This window comes from Triturus cristatus, chromosome 6 (assembly GCF_964204655.1).
Source record: "Triturus cristatus chromosome 6, aTriCri1.1, whole genome shotgun sequence".
Lineage (NCBI taxonomy): Eukaryota > Metazoa > Chordata > Amphibia > Caudata > Salamandridae > Triturus > Triturus cristatus.
Window position 1 is genome coordinate 289,388,624 of NC_140589.1, and position 18,748 is coordinate 289,407,371.

Here is an 18,748-nt window from a genome sequence, read left to right on the forward strand (position 1 = left end):
TAAGCGTACGGTTTACGCTACGTCCGTAATTTATCCACGCTGCTTGCGTATAGTTACGCAATTTGCGTAGCCGCGCGTACTCCGCGTGGGATGCGTACGCGTGTGCGCTACACGCGCACGTTACGCGGAAGTGTCGGGTAGTGTCTGTTATGCGCATGCGCGCAAGCACGTGTCTTTTTTACGCGCATGCGTACTTTTGCCGTAAGCGCACCGTAAGCGTACCGTAAGCGTACGGTAGGTCATGTGATCATGAAACACAACTTTTGATTGGTTGAAACTACTTTCAGTTCTAGAACTCTCCTACACCACACCCATTCCCCTCATTTCTGCTTGTGATCCCTTAGGAGAAGGAGCTGGTTTGTCTTTGGGATACGATGGCAGAACAGCAGAGCTCTTCTGAGAGTGAGGCTAGCACTAGCAGCACTGTCTTGAGGCAGAGATCGAGGAAACAAAAGCCCTCTTATGTATGGGATTATTTTACTTTTCCTGAAGGCCAGCAAAAGGTGAATGCACCCTTAGTAACTTGCAAGCTGTGTAAGCGTGTACTTTCTAGAGGTAATCCTGACAGGAAGTATTCCTTTGGGAATCACACCATGAAGAGACACCTCGAGGATGTACACAGAAGGACACATGGTCATCTTTTTGGAGGTAACTCTTCAGAAAGACAAGCAAGTACATCCACAGCAGCTCAGCCTGGACCATCATCTGCAGAGCTGACTCCTTCTTCTGCAGGTCAGGTGAGCCCTTCATCTGTGGGGGGAGCATCTCCTTTTGCTGGCCCTCTGGAAATTAACCCTCGGTTTGCGAGGGTTGAAGTACGGTGCGCCACTTGTCACGATCTAATTACTTATAGGGAGACCAGTGTTTCCCTAGTGAACAGTAAAATAGATCAGCACACTTGTCGTACCGTCTAATATTCCCAATCTTTCTTTCCTCTGTCCCTGCATGAACACAACGGCTCTTTTAAGAGACTACAATTATTATTATTGACTTACCATACTCACTCAAAAAAATATTTATTCATTTGTTTTTTTAAAAAATAGCTTTAAAAATGGTTCTAGTTTTCAAAAATTTTCTATATGAATCTGAAAAAAAAGAAAAAAGTATTAATATTTTTAAAACATTTTATAATACAGTACACATATTTACATTTTTTTCCCAAAAATATTTTTGCCTTATTTTTGCTGTTTTCAGAATATATTGCATTTCACTATAAATTGTGAAAGCAATTGCATTCATCATTTTACAGCGGGCAAAAAAAAATAACAATCACAAAGATTGTAATAAAAAAGCCCAGAATCTCTTTTTACTTAAACTTAACATTATAGAAATGCATAATATTCTAAAAAAATATCATCTAATACCAATAGTTATTTCTTTAAAATACCGTCTGATATGTTTGTTTCAGAAGTATAATCACAATATTATATCTCAAATAACTCCACAATACATCTGATTCCATTTCCTTTAGGGCAAATAGTAATTTTAAAATTTTGTTTGGAATAAATTTCCAACAGTAATCAAATAAAATTCTAAAGTTTAATTTGTCCAGATCTCACTGATTCTCTGTTACATTTTGGTTCACGAAAATTTTTGGAATAATTTATTAAGTCCACAATAGAATTGGTTACTTTTCCGCATGGCCAAATAGTAATTTTTTAAATCATTTTTGAAAAAAATTCCAATGGCAGTCCAATAACATTCCAAAATTTAAATTGTGCAGATGTTACCGATTATCTCTAAATTATTGGTTTTTCAAAGTTTCATTAAAAATTAAAAAAGTCCACATTACAATTGGTTATCTTTCCATTAGGCCAAATGATAATTTAAAAAATCATTTTTCTACAAAATTGTAATGGTAATGCAGTAAAATGGTAAAATTATTTTGTCCAGATCTTGCCAAATCTGTCTAAAATTTAGGTTTCAGGAAGATTAGATAGGAATTTGCTAAATCAAAAGGCAAACGTTGTTTGAAAATCAATTGGGAATCATTACACAGTGTCCAACCTTTTTCACATTTAAGATAAACTGTGTAATGTCCAGAAGTAACAGTAGGTCCATCATGGAAAATTATTGCAACAGTTACAAAAGTTTTTCCTGAAATTGATAATTGCTGTCCTGTAAACTTCTTTATTAAAGTATCCAATTTTGAACCATCAGCTCTACATCGTTGCATCATTAAAATTACATACTGTCCGTATTCCTTTAAAATTAATGTTGAAAACATGTCAGATTTACACTCACCACATTTCATGCTATGATTAGCATCTTTAACTAATTTTGCAAAAGTAACTGTTTTACTTTCTGGCAATGTCAAATAAATAAACCTTTCATTATCAACATTAGAACCACATATATTATAACAATTATCACAACTATGTTCCAATTTATAAGAGAGACCAAAAAAAATGTCAATGGGAACTCCTTCTTCTTCCACTACCTGAAGAAAATACATCAAAAATTCCTGTACGTCTTGCTGTACATTTTGAGAAAACTGTGTTCGTCCTGAACATACATCTAAAAGTTTTCTAATTTCAGTAGCACTTTCTATTTGAGTTTTATCTTTACTCAGCTTTTGAAAAAGGAGACTCAGCTCTGAACAGAATCTTTTTCCCTGATTTACTATTATCTGCTCTTGCAAACTTTCCAGATAAAATGCAACATTCAGCACTACATTTGCGTAGCAGTTGACACTAGAGCTATTTTCAAAATGACATCCTACAACCTGTTCTTCATTTTCCTTTTTCTTTTTGCTTGCAATTACATCACTCCTCTTTTTTTTCCTCTTCTCTACATCTTCATTACAGATATTGTCATTTTTTCTTTTACGAGAAACTACACGTTTCTCTAACACAGGATACTGACCTAAATGAGGAGCATAGCTTCTTCTTAATCTATTATACTCCTTTACACAGTTTGTATCAGCACTAACTTTTGAGTCATCAAAGTCTATCATGAATAAACCTGATAATGTTTTCACTCGTGACAAAGCAACATATGCCATACCTTCTTTGAACACAGTTGAACCAATGTTCACAAATGCACAATCTACAGTCAATCCTTGAGACTTGTGAATAGTTACAGCATATGCTAGAGAAAACGGAAACTGCTTCCTACGTACATATAAGTCTTTCACAAGCATGAAACGAACTGTACAACGACAAATGTCTTTAACTTCTTCTATCTGATCAAATTTTATTTTTAAACATTCAATTCCATCTTTTTTCTGATAATTAATAAAACCCACAACTCTTCCCATAGCTCCATTAACTAAACCTTTTTCAACATCCAAATTTCTCCTTAAAAATACTCTACAGTTCATGCAAACATATAGATTTTTTTCTAATCCAGCTGTTTTGGAGATGTTCTTCTCTAGTGAGTCCAATTTATTTTTCAGTTTGCCTGTTACTGTGACAGTAATTCTTCCATCCTCAATTTTGTCCACTGCTTCCAATTTCCTGATCTCTTCCTTTTCCAATTTCAAAAGCTCCTCATTGAATATTGAGCATTCACGTAGAGTTGGCATTAAGCAGATGACACTTTTGTTTTCTGCAATGTTCTTGTATATCTTCTCTGCAACTATTTCTTCCTTTGGAAATAAATTATGTAGCAGCCGACTCTGTAATGCTTTTTTGCCAACTTCTGTGAGTAGTCCAATTCTGATATCCTTCAGAATACTTCCATATTCTTCATCGCTTGCTTGCCTCATATTAGTAGTAAGTTTCTTGTACTCAAAGAAGGACCAAATATTTGTATTTCCGATGCTTCCCAATGACTTCTTTGTGTCTTCATGTGTGACAGTACTAAACACTGGTTGTCCTTTAACTGGAGTAAGCTGCAAAAGATCTCCAAAAACTATGACGTGTTTTCCACCAAATAACATGTCATAGTCTGTCTTCAAAATTTGCTGCATTCTTAAATGCACAAAGGCAAGCATTAAGTTTGATACCATGCTCACCTCATCAATAATGAGAACTTGCATCTTCTTCAATACTCTTGAAACTTCCAAGGATGCTTCTCCAGTTAGCTTGTTGAATTGTATTTTGTTCTCATGCTCCACTGGTAACATTAGCAAACGATGTAAAGTGATTCCTTTTATGTTATATGCTGCTAACCCAGTTGGAGCAGTAACCACACAAGACAAAGTAGAATCCGTTTTTTGCTTTAGGTAGCTTCTGATGACTTTTATTAGGAAACTTTTTCCAGTTCCAGCTTGTCCGCTTACATACATCCTGATTGGATGAAATGATGTGCATGAGCACTCTTTTTTTTCATGTAGAAATCCGTGATCAATTTTGTTTTTGATCTCTTCATAAATTTGTTGCTGCTCTTGATTCAGTTGTCTTTCCAAATTTTCTAAGTCTATAAATTCTTCTTGAGCTTGATTCATAGCCGTTTCCACTTCATTCATGGCTATTGATGCTTCATTTTCAACGATTGGTTGTCCTAGGGGATCTTGACTGAGTGTTCCTGAACTTTGGCTGTCCTGAGAACTGTCTCTAGCTATTTCTGCTGCAATTGTAGTTTCCTGTTCAATTTCTTCATTTAACATTTGCAGATAAGTTGAGAATGTACTGCATTGTATGCTGTCTTTGCAAGCATTAAAAGAATCTTCATAGCTTTGAAATTCTCCCAGTAGTTCATCCTCTGTACGCCATGGTTTAAACAACTGTAAAAGAGCCAAGTAGTAAAATTCCTTCTTGTCAGTAGTGTCACAACTCAGCTTCCGGTGATTTATCAAACTTCCTTTTGTTTGCTTCACCAAACATCCTTCTTCACCAACGACTTTATATTTTCCATTGTTGATGTCTTCTGCAGCTTTCCGTGAATAAATGTAGTTCTGCAACACTTCATAGAGACACATGTTCTCCAGATGATGACTTCTCTTGGGATAATAAGTGTCCAACATGTTTGATTTCAAAATATCTGTACTTTCTGGGTCATTCTCGGCCAAATATTCAATTTCTCCTACAGATTTCAGTACCCGATTTCTCATTGCTGCAAGGCCTAAACTTGCCCAAATTATTCTTCTTGACTTCGAGTAGAGACTTGCAGAAGATAACCTATCTGAACATTCGTAGGATCCAATTTCTCGATGCGATAACATCTTCAAACTGAAACTGTACAGCTTCTTACTGACAGTCTTCTCGTGAGAAATCTCTTCCCACACTTCCTTCAATTCTGTTTTTTCTGATTTCGTAATGTAAGATGTTACATATCGAGCAACAGCAATGGAATTGTCAGCAACATACTGTATATCCATGTTAGCGTTCCACATGGATAAAATGACTGGGTTGTAGTCATTTATATTTTTTGATTCTTCTTTTCTTTTAAGGTTGTAGGTATTCTTTGGTGATTTTCTTGTGATAGTATGTCTCACAGCTGACATAAAACTGTTTACTCTTCCATTTGAAAGAACAGGTCTAGGAAATCCAAATCGACATTTAGTGTAGTATTTTTCTTTGCTCTTGTATTTCCGTCGACAGTATTTTCCACACCGATGACTTTGGAAACGTAAAACTTGCTCCTTTAACTTTTTCTCTTCTGTGCTTTTTGGTATAGCACATGTTGCATATTCTTCAATGTAAGATAACACTGCTTCATCAGTATCTGTTCCAAACTTTGGGGCATCCTTGATCCACAACAGCATATGAATATGAGGAGCACCTCTTGCCTGGTACTCTTTTCTCCAAAAGAAATCCACTACTTCTCCAAGAGGTGGATTTTTTTTATTGCAGATGAAGGACATCATAGCCTCAAATCTATGATTGAAATATCTGCAAACATTAACCGGATCCAATGAGCAGAGTTCTCCTGCTGACTTGTATTCGATGTTTTTAATGTTTGAATTTGCCTCTCGTAGAAAATCCAGTAAATCATCCCAAGCGTACTCGGCACAGCTTAGGGTAAGGAACCATGTTGGTGTTCCTAAATTCCGTAACATGCATTTTAGTTCACCATGACGTCGGTACCAATATTCATTTGTCCCACGCTGACAAGCCATCAGATTGATCAGTTGTGTTTCCAAATGATCATCTCGGTGCTGCACTTTCTCCATAAAATCCTTAGCAGACACATTTTGTAAATGTACTCCACTTTTTAAAATGTGATTTACTGCATAAGACAGTGCAGACAAGTCGCTTTCAAATAAAAGATGGAACAAATAAGGAATACTTTGTCGAAATCTGGGATCTTCAGCATATAGTCTTGTAGTCCGATACTCAGAAGCTGGAATCTGTTCTGGACGTTCATCGTATCGTCCTCCTTTTCCTTTAGGAAACAGCTGGGGAAAACATCAAGCTTCCAAGCTCTCCTCCCATACACTCACGGGAGTTCCTTTTGCTTTCTTCATCTGAAAGAGATCGATATTGTCTCCCATAACTTCTTTTGAATGAAGAGGATGTATGCTAAAATGTTCATAAATTTCTTCTTCCTTTGACTTGTCCACTTTTTCAATTTGTCCAGTTGGTGTTTCTGTGTCTTCTTGTAAATCTTCTTCTTCTTCTTCTTCTTCTATATAAATTGATTCATACCATTTGTTATTCCTTTTCAAATACAAATTTGCTTTTTGTACTTTCCGTACATCTACCAGCTCCTGCCAAATCTTCTTATTCTTTGTAGGTACACCATTAACCAGAATAATTAATGGTTCAGTTTCCAAAGTATCCGCATCAATAGTTTCCATATTTTTTTTCAAATCCAAGGGCAAATACACCACTCTACCTTTTAAACCTCTCAGTAAATCTGAAGGAGGTAATTTACCAGTTTTGGGCTCCATACGTACTATGGTCTGGAACGGATGAACACATTGAATGAGTATAGACTCATATGTATTTAATTCAGAAAGTTCAGCAGGAATAGCATCCAATTCTAAATTATTATGTACAGCTCTGGTCGGCATTCTATTTTCCTCTAACTTGTTGTAACAGTATTTACAAATACGCTGATCTTCACCCAATTCAAAACAATTTTCTAGAAATATATATGTGGCAAAATCCTTCCACTTATAATTATCTTCATTTTCACTCTTTCTGTAGAGATCAACATTCCTAGTTTGTTTTCTATAATGAGTTCTGCGGCAACAAATACAAGTAAAATTTGGTCTTTCATTAGAGACTATTGCAAATTTTGTTATGTGATCATTAAATGTGTTACTTACAGAGGGTTCTACATTCTCTTCCACTTCTTCCTCATTTACTGTGTCCTTCTCTGCACTGTTTTGTTCAGGACCAAAGTAACAAAACTGAATTTCATCAACAACCTTCTCTACATCTGATACCGTTCCTCGGAACAGAGCCCTATTCAATTCATTTAACTTTATTGCTGGACTTTTGGCAAAATACAACCGTCTCACAAACTTTCTCATTTCAGTATGATGAACAGCCAGCATCCTAAAATGATGGAAAACACTATTGCACACTTTTCTAGATAGACAAGCCAGAGAATGACCCTGCAAACCAGTATTCTCTCTCACTCTGCATGGATCCAGACTTTGAAGCACCTTAATCTTCTGTTTTATACTTTTTTTACTATATTCTCTTAGAAACTCTCGAAATTTGTCAATAGATTCCTGACGCACAGTGCAAATACTACTACAATTCCAAGTGTACACTGGGGCTTTAGGATGTCTCCCCATTGCCTCATCTGCCATCACTTGTACCTCATCTCTTGGAACCATTATCTCCTTCTCCATTATGCAACCATTTTTTACTTCGTATGAACGACCTCTGGTGTCAACTGCATGCAGCAAACTATTACTTTGAAAATAGCTCTCTTCATTAAAAAAAGGTTCACTACTTGAACTATGCATCCACTTTCCTAAAAACACTTTACAAAAGTTTGTTCTGTTCACTACTCTTTTCCTTTTGCTATGTGATTTCAGTACATTAACCATTTTGTCTAATGTACGCATCCTATTCAAAATTAATATGAATAGTTTCCTTTTTAATTCTAATGCCTTTGCTGCAATGGCTTCAATTTCTTTTTTTCTCTTGTAATATTTTGCCTTTTGCTTATATTTCTTCACATCCTTTATCAAATTGGACATAACTCTTCTCTGAAACATTTTTCTACGTATCTCTTTAAACGCTGTTTTTCTGTTTAAGTTTAACTTTTTAGTTGCAGAAGGTATATTTGCATTAACTAAATTCTCAATTTTTTCTTGTCCTTTTTGTTTGAAATCATTCTTTCCTGTACAGACATTTTGTACATTTTTCCTTTTTTTGAATATATTCCTTAGAAAATCTTTTTTTTGCTTACCAGAAGATTTTTTCTTCCTCCCAACATCAGCATCTTCTACTAACTTTGATCCTCTAGTTGTCTTCAAATATAGTTTTTTTTTTAGCGTTTTTTGAACTCTGGATTTTGTAGGCATCTTAAATTTTGTTCACTGCTCTTCAGCAATACCTGAAAAAAACTAAAAAAAAAATTCCTTTATTTTATTTAAATATATTACTACATTTCTATTCACAATACTCACAAAACGAAATTTCTTTGCCAATTTGAATGCACACTTACTGCTCTTTTTTTTTGGCAAGTGAAAATCACTTTTACAGACTGACACATTATGAAACCACTTTTCAGATTTTTTAAAAAGCCCATGTCCAGACTGCTACACTCCAGCAAGGGCAACCAGCCTTAGTGATGCTGAATGTTTTTGCATTACAGACTGAAACCTGAAAACCCCACTCGCTTGTAAATACTGTGCATGATTATACATGGCAAGCAGATGGGTGTGTGCTAAGAGTCTGCTTCTTCCCCCAAAAAATCGCTCCCCCTTTCCATCTAATGCAACTGTGAAATCACCAGAAAAAAACGCAATAAATCTCTGCCTATAATTCCTCTTTGCACACAGAGTCATGTTTTCACATTAGTCCCAAAACGAAATTTCTTTGCCAATTTGAATGCACACTTACTGCTCTTTTTTTTTTGGCAAGTGAAAATCACTTTTACAGACTGACACATTATGAAACCACTTTTTTGATTTTCTTAAATTCACATGCCCAAACTTCTTTTTCAGACCACCACCATGTGTAACCTGGGTGGCTGCCTACACTCCAGCAAGGGCAACCAGCCTTAGTGATGCTGAATGTATTTGCATTACAGACTGAAACCTGAAAACCCCACTCGCTTGTAAATACTGTGCATGATTATACATGGCAAGCACATGGGTGTGTGCTAAGAGTCTGCTTCTTCCCCCAAAAAATCGCTCCCCCTTTTTCCTACTAATGCAACTGTGAAATCACCAGAAAAAAACGCAATAAATCTCTGCCTATAATTCCTCTTTGCACACAGAGTCATGTTTTCACATTAGTCCCAAAACGAAATTTCTTTGCCAATTTGAAAGCACACTTACTGCTCTTTTTTTTTGGGCAAGTGAAAATCACTTTTACAGACTGACACATTATGAAACCACTTTTTTGATTTTCTTAAATGCACATGTCCAAACTTCTTTTTCAGACCACCACCATGTGTAACCTGGGTGGCTGCCTACACTCCAGCAAGGGCAACCAGCCTTAGTGATGCTGAATGTATTCCCATTACAGACTGAAACCTGAAAACCTCACTCGCTTGTAAATACTGTGCATGATTATACATGGCAAGCACATGGGTGTGTGCTAAGAGTCTACTTCTTCCCCCAAAAAATCGCTCCCCCTTTCCATCTAATGCAACTGTGAAATCACCAGAGCAAAACGCAATAAATCTCTGCCTATAATTCCTCTTTGCACACAGAGTCATGTTTTCACATTAGTCCCAAAACGAAATTTCTTTGCCAATTTGAAACCACACTTACTGCTCTTTTTTTTTGGCAAGTGAAAATCACTTTTACAGACTGACACATTATGAAACCACTTTTTGGATTTTCTTAAATGCACATGTCCAAACTGCTTTTTCAGACCACCACCATGTGTAACCTGGGTGGCTGCCTACACTCCAGCAAGGGCAACCAGCCTTAGTGATGCTGAATGTATTTGCATTACAGACTGAAACCTGAAAACCCCACTCGCTTGTAAATACTGTGCATGATTATACATGGCAAGCACATGGGTGTGTGCTAAGAGTCTGCTTCTTCCCCCAAAAAATCGCTCCCCCTTTCCATCTAATGCAACTGTGAAATCACCAGAGCAAAACGCAATAAATCTCTGCCTATAATTCCTCTTTGCAAACAGAGTCATGTTTTCACATTAGGCACAAAACAAAATTTCTTTGCCAATTTGATAGCACACTTACTGCTCTTTTTTTTTGGCAAGTGAAAATCACTTTTACAGACTGACACATTATGAAACCACTTTTTTGATTTTCTTAAATGCACATGTCCAAACTTCTTTTTCAGACTACCACCATGTGTAACCTGGGTGGCTGCCTACACTCCAGCAAGGGCAACCAGCCTTAGTGATGCTGAATGTATTTGCATTACAGACTGAAACCTGAAAACCCCACTCGCTTGTAAATACTGTGCATGATTATACATGGCAAGCACATGGGTGTGTGCTAAGAGTCTGCTTCTTCCCCCAAAAAATCGCTCCCCCTTTCCATCTAATGCAACTGTGAAATCACCAAATAAAAACGCAATAAATCTCTGCCTATAATTCCTCTTTGCACAGAGTCATGTTTTCACATTAGTCCCAAAACGAAATTTCTTTGCCAATTTGATAGCACACTTACTGCTCTTTTTTTTTGGCAAGTGAAAATCACTTTTACAGACTGACACATTATGAAACCACTTTTTTGATTTTCTTAAATGCACATGTCCAAACTTCTTTTTCAGACCACCACCATGTGTAACCTGGGTGGCTGCCTACACTCCAGCAAGGGCAACCAGCCTTAGTGATGCTGAATGTATTTGCATTACAGACTGAAACCTGAAAACCCCACTCGCTTGTAAATACTGTGCATGATTATACATGGCAAGCACATGGGTGTGTGCTAAGAGTCTGCTTCTTCCCCCAAAAAATCGCTCCCCCTTTCCATCTAATGCAACTGTGAAATCACCAGAGCAAAACGCAATAAATCTCTGCCTATAATTCCTCTTTGCACACAGAGTCATGTTTTCACATTAGGCACAAAACAAAATTTCTTTGCCAATTTGATAGCACACTTACTGCTCTTTTTTTTTTGGCAAGTGAAAATCACTTTTACAGACTGACACATTATGAAACCACTTTTTTGATTTTCTTAAATGCACATGTCCAAACTTCTTTTTCAGACTACCACCATGTGTAACCTGGGTGGCTGCCTACACTCCAGCAAGGGCAACCAGCCTTAGTGATGCTGAATGTATTTGCATTACAGACTGAAACCTGAAAACCCCACTCGCTTGTAAATACTGTGCATGATTATACATGGCAAGCACATGGGTGTGTGCTAAGAGTCTGCTTCTTCCCCCAAAAAATCGCTCCCCCTTTCCATCTAATGCAACTGTGAAATCACCAAATAAAAACGCAATAAATCTCTGCCTATAATTCCTCTTTGCACAGAGTCATGTTTTCACATTAGTCCCAAAACGAAATTTCTTTGCCAATTTGATAGCACACTTACTGCTCTTTTTTTTTGGCAAGTGAAAATCACTTTTATAGACTGACACATTATGAAACCACTTTTTTGATTTTCTTAAATGCACATGTCCAAACTTCTTTTTCAGACTACCACCATGTGTAACCTGGGTGGCTGCCTACACTCCAGCAAGGGCAACCAGCCTTAGTGATGCTGAATGTATTTGCATTACAGACTGAAACTTGAAAACCCCACTCGCTTGTAAATACTGTGCATGATTATACATGGCAAGCACATGGGTGTGTGCTAAGAGTCTGCTTCTTCCCCCCAAAAATCGCTCCCCCTTTCCATCTAATGCAACTGTGAAATCACCAAATAAAAACGCAATAAATCTCTGCCTATAATTCCTCTTTGCACAGAGTCATGTTTTCACATTAGTCCCAAAACGAAATTTCTTTGCCAATTTGATAGCACACTTACTGCTCTTTTTTTTTGGCAAGTGAAAATCACTTTTACAGACTGACACATTATGAAACCACTTTTTTGATTTTCTTAAATGCACATGTCCAAACTTCTTTTTCAGACTACCACCATGTGTAACCTGGGTGGCTGCCTACACTCCAGCAAGGGCAACCAGCCTTAGTGATGCTGAATGTATTTGCATTACAGACTGAAACCTGAAAACCCCACTCGCTTGTAAATACTGTACATGATTATACATGGCAAGCACATGGGTGTGTGCTAAGAGTCTGCTTCTTCCCCCAAAAAATCGCTCCCCCTTTTTCCTACTAATGCAACTGTGAAATCACCAGAAAAAAACGCAATAAATCTCTGCCTATAATTCCTCTTTGCACACAGAGTCATGTTTTCACATTAGTCCCAAAACGAAATTTATTTGCCAATTTGAAAGCACACTTACTGCTCTTTTTTTTTGGGCAAGTGAAAATCACTTTTATAGACTGACACATTATGAAACCAATTTTTTGATTTTCTTAAATGCACATGTCCAAACTTCTTTTTCAGACTACCACCATGTGTAACCTGGGTGGCTGCCTACACTCCAGCAAGGGCAACCAGCCTTAGTGATGCTGAATGTATTTGCATTACAGACTGAAACTTGAAAACCCCACTCGCTTGTAAATACTGTGCATGATTATACATGGCAAGCACATGGGTGTGTGCTAAGAGTCTGCTTCTTCCCCCCAAAAATCGCTCCCCCTTTCCATCTAATGCAACTGTGAAATCACCAAATAAAAACGCAATAAATCTCTGCCTATAATTCCTCTTTGCACAGAGTCATGTTTTCACATTAGTCCCAAAACGAAATTTCTTTGCCAATTTGATAGCACACTTACTGCTCTTTTTTTTTGGCAAGTGAAAATCACTTTTACAGACTGACACATTATGAAACCACTTTTTTGATTTTCTTAAATGCACATGTCCAAACTTCTTTTTCAGACTACCACCATGTGTAACCTGGGTGGCTGCCTACACTCCAGCAAGGGCAACCAGCCTTAGTGATGCTGAATGTATTTGCATTACAGACTGAAACCTGAAAACCCCACTCGCTTGTAAATACTGTGCATGATTATACATGGCAAGCACATGGGTGTGTGCTAAGAGTCTGCTTCTTCCCCCAAAAAATCGCTCCCCCTTTTTCCTACTAATGCAACTGTGAAATCACCAGAAAAAAACGCAATAAATCTCTGCCTATAATTCCTCTTTGCACACAGAGTCATGTTTTCACATTAGTCCCAAAACGAAATTTATTTGCCAATTTGAAAGCACACTTACTGCTCTTTTTTTTTGGACAAGTGAAAATCACTTTTACAGACTGACACATTATGAAACCACTTTTTTGATTTTCTTAAATGCACATGTCCAAACTGCTTTTTCAGACCACCACCATGTGTAACCTGGGTGGCTGCCTACATTCCAGCAAGGGCAACCAGCCTTAGTGATGCTGAATGTATTTGCATTACTGAGTCCAACCTCAAACCCTTAAACTATTCTTTTTTTTTCCAGTACACCTTAATTTATTGTGAAAACATAGTCCATATTATTTTACATGTTCCTCACATTTAAATTTCTCCCAAAACAGAAAATGATAAACGCAACTTCAACAAAAAGAATTTTCATTTCTATTATTCATTTCTTAATTTACCATATACATCTCCTCTCAAACTCTATCCTCACCTTTAAAATTAGTTAGTTGTGAAAGAAATGTGGCACTCAAACAGCAGATTATCAGAGCCAGGATCTCTGTTGTGTTCACCTCTCTCCTCTCAGCAGAACCAGATAATGGCAAACTTTCCCTCTATTTTTCCACACATATACATGTAAGTTTCAAATCTCAGTGCTTCCCCCTTTTTTTCAAATGTAATCACACATTTCTATTGGTTGAAAACCAACCCTTTTCCAAAAGTACCCTGCCCCCAACTTGACTTCTGCCTAGTACCCTTCCCCCAACTTGACTTCTGCCTGCTACCATAGCAACAGCTCATGGAACACTGCTGTGTGGAGTTAGCTCAGAAGTTCGCCACACAATGTTTCAATTCCACAGAGCAAGAGTGCTTGACTTTTCAAACCTAACAGCAAATCCATAGTACTGTTCTTTGGTAACACATTTTTCTGTACCAATACAAAACATGCTTCTATTAATTTACACATACAGCCTAGTTTTTATTCTAGAATGGTATGAAACAGCCAATCAGTTCTTTTTGTTTTGAAAAAAATATGTATGCCTCCATTTCCAAACTGTCTTTCTTTTCATATTGCCATTCTACTGAAAGACACCTCCTGAGTGCATCCAGTTCTCCTTTGAAGATGTTCACAGTGTGGATTGTAGGGCACAGCTATGTCTTCTGGAGTGAAAAGTTTGCAGAGAAAACAGATATGGTGAGAGACCTTGCTTTGCCAAATGTAGACATTAAATGGATTGGTCAGAGAGGGTTAAAGTGGCACCAGTTGATGCCATTGGTGAAATCCTTCATGCAAATCCAACACCCTGACCTCATAATAGTGCACTGTGGTGGCAATGACCTAGGCACTTTGACTGGGGTAGGTCTGGAAATGCTTATGAAGGACACCTTTGCACAACTGTTTTCACTTTTCCCTAAAACTGCCTTTGTGTTTTCCAACATATGCCAAAGGCAAAAATGGAACTGGTCCAATCATTTCTGTCCGCAGATTGACAAAGCAAGAAAGCACGTCAACAAATCTGTTTCTGCTTTCCTCCGTGACTATGGTATGCGTGCCATTTACCACAACAACTTGCGTTATGACATGCAAGACATTTATAGAGGAGATGGTGTGCACTTCAATGATGAAGGGAACAGAGTCTTCCTTTTGAACCTTAGACTCTGCATCGGTACTTACTTGTAGGTACCACTAACAAAATGACTTCATAAACACAACAGCTCTTTTTAGAGCTCCCTAATATCTAAACTCTTAAATCTGCATTTCATTTCTTTTTTTATTTATTTTTTCTTCCGTACGCTTACCGTAAGCTTACCGTACGCGTACCCCGTGATTTTTAAAAAAATCAATAAATGTTTTTTTTGTACTTTTCTGTCCTTCTTTGACCCCCTTACAAATGTTAGGGGGTCTGTAACTCTCCTCATTGCCCCCTTTTCTTGTTTTCACTCTTTTTTTTTAGAGTGAAATACACAAAATGGCGGCCGCCGCTTCCTGGTTTCGGCCGATTCGAATGTTTACTAAGATCGAAGAGCCAATCAGAATCGCGCTCGCGCACGCCACCGTACGCGTACGGTAAGCTTACGGTAAGCGTACCGTAAGCGGGCTCAGATATATATATTGATTTAAAGGCTATTTTCTCAGAATCTACTGAACAGATTTACACCAAACCTACAAAAGGCACTTCCTTGACCTGAGGACTACCTCTCTGCCAAATTTCTAGTAATTCTGTTCAGCCGTTCGGGCTGTAGCCCGTTCTAAAGGTCCTATGGAAAAATGCATGGGGAAAACGCGTTTTGGGACCCCCCTTTTATCTCAGCCCCCGCTTGACGAATCCCCCCGAGACTTTCAGGGTAGGAGCGGACCGTAGCGCCCCACCTATTTTGAGAAATTCGCGAGGATTCGTCAACCGGCGCCAAAGATAATCAAAATAGAATGTTGCGGATTTCCTATGGAAAAGGGGTCCTAACTATAACTACCTACTGGCGACCGCCAGTAGGTAATATATATATATCCAGACAGCAAATCAATCCTTCTTCATTCAAAGATTGCGCCGAGCCCCAATTTTCTTTCAAAAGCGTGCTTTATTGATTAAAGCAAGGACAAACAATATCCCCGACGCGTTTCAGAACCTCAGTTCCTTGGTCACGGGTCATCAGACATTCTACGTGCAGCATGTGATATAGTGCAAATCATAATGGCAATACAAACGAAGGACTACGGTGTGGCCTTAAGATTGTAGTAAAATACGCCACCATATTGGAATGGTTGATAAATCACATTGAATATATAATAATGTAATTGTTACCACATTGATAAACACAAATTGCCAAACCAAAACATGATTTAAACATTCTTATGTGAATACAATTCAATAAATCAAATATTTTACAAAAGTATAGATCATTTCTGAACAAACAATAAAATTGAAACGTAGTTTCCTAGTTTGCCAAAAACTGTAACCCCAGTGGGTAAAATTAAATGCAATGTGGTGCCCTCTTTGTAACCACCTTCAAATGTAATTGAATACAATGAATTGTAAACTGGCAATCTATTTGACTGTAAATCCAATGTGTTCAGATCTCATTCAAGTGATAACACGGTATTACCCCAGTGGGTCTACATGATAACAATAGAGTACATGCCCGAGTGGGCTGATCTTTCAATCTATACTTGCTACAATAATATCAATTAATGGAGTATAACGCTGCAATTCATCACCATCAGGCATACACTCCGTCTCCTATAAAACATAAACCAAAATGCACTAATCAATGCAATGGTTCTTATTAACCTGTTAAAAGCACAACAAACATCATACAAACAGGATGACATAACGAGGTTCTGGAGTTAAAAAATTAAAATAACATCAAAGATGGTCAGATCAAAGCTGCTTACTTAATATTTCAATTGCAATACAGATATTGAAACCTAATGTTATTTTAACCAAGATGGACTGATAATTCTTCATCTTTATTAATCCCTCCTGGGGACATCGTTCCATATTTGATTATCAGTCGGGATTCTAATCTGCGCAATTCTTGCGTTCTATTTCCTCCTCTTTCAGAAATGCCAATTCTGTCCAGAGCACAATACCTCAATAGACTAATATCCTTATTGTGACATTCTTTAAAGTGTCTAGCAATAGGATATTGCCTATCCTCGTTTGTTATCGCACGCATATGTTCCAAAATGCGCAGTTTTACTTGGTTGATGGTACTGCCTATGTAAACGAACTCACAAGGGCATACCAAGGCATATACACAAAAATCTGACTTTCAACCCAGATGTTTAGTGATAATGAATTGTTTCATGGTTTTTGATAAAGTTATCTGTTTACAATTGACACTGTTTTTACATGCTTTACATGAAGTGCACGTATAGAATCCCTGAATATTGGGTCTGCTGTCTGCTTCGGGCAAAGTGTTTTTACAAAGGACATCTTTTAAGGCAGGACATCTACGAAAAGTAATTCTGGGAAAATCATCGATATGCTGTCTTAAAGTTTCATCGATTCTTAACACCTTCCAAAAATTTTTCAGACATTTTCTCACATCATTTGCCTGATTGCTGAAAGTCGTGATGAATCGTATTGTTTCATTTTCCCCTTCTGTGATGGCCTTGGTTTCAAATAAGTCTTCTCTTTTAATTTTAATAACTTTCTCACAAGCTTTTCTAATCACTTTTTGGGAATAACCCCTTTCCTCAAATCTTTGTCTCATCGTGTTCATCTCTTGTGCAAAAGCAATACCTGAGCTACAATTTCTTCTCGCCCTTAAAAGTTCCCCGTAGAGTATACTGTTGATAAGATTAACAGGATGACAGCTTGCCGCATGCAAGATGCTGTTTCCGGCCGTGGCTTTGCGGAAAAGTTTGCTTTCCAACCGGTTTCCAACTGACAATACTTCTACATCTAAGAACTCAATCATGTTCTTACTCATTGTACTAGTGAATTTGAGATTCAAGTTATTGTCATTAAGAGAGTCTACAAAAACCTCTGCCTCTTTTTCATCACCTCGCCAAATGCAAAAAATATCATCGATATATCTAGCCCAGAGGACGACATGATGGTTAAAGGCAATGATGTTCCTCGCCACCTGCTCCTCCCACCAGCCAAGATACAATCCTGCATAACTAGGGGCGAAGCAGGTCCCCATCGCCGTTCCCCGGGCTTGGCGATATATCACATGATCAAAAATGAAAAAATTGTTTTTCAAACAAGTTGACATCATGCACAATAGCATCTCAGTGTGCAAGAGATAGCAAATCGGTCGATCTTTTAAGTAATACCTGCACGCTTCTAGTCCCAAATCATGTGGTATGCAGGTGTATAGACTATTTACGTCTAATGTTAGCAAAAGGTAATTAGGTTCCCATGTGACCTTGTCAATCATTTTCAAAAAATGCCCTGTATCTTTGACGTACGAGGGCAAAGCCTGTACATATGGTCTTAAGAAGTAATCGATGTATTTAGAAGTATTTTCAAACATACTTCCAATAGAGGAAACGATAGGGCGTCCTGGAAGAACATCTTTGTTTTTATGCACTTTAGGTAATAAGTACATAGCTGCTAATTTAGGAAATTTGCAACATAAAAATTTATACTAATCAGTGGAGATCAAATTATCCTTTTTCCATTTATCCAATTCATTTGTATAAATTTCATTACTTCTTTCGTAACATTTTCTGTCACTTTTAATGTAACTGTTCTCATCATCAAGTTGGCGTCTACCCTCTTCTAAATACATAGTAACAGGCCAAACAACAACATTCCCACCTTTATCTGCTTTTTTAATAACTATCTGCCTGTTGTTCTGCAGTTCCAGGATAGCTGTTTGTTGTCGCCTGGTGAGATTGCTGTTGTACCGAATTTTACTTTTGGCTAATTTTTTAAACTCATTAAGTACACCCTTTTCGAATACCTCTATTGAATCGTTGTAAATCTGAGGCAAGAAAACCGATTTAGGTATAAAACCACTTTTACATGAATGGTCAATCGTTACTTCTTCCTGTGCTAAGCTGTACAATGGATCGTCTACCCAATTATCATCTACTAATT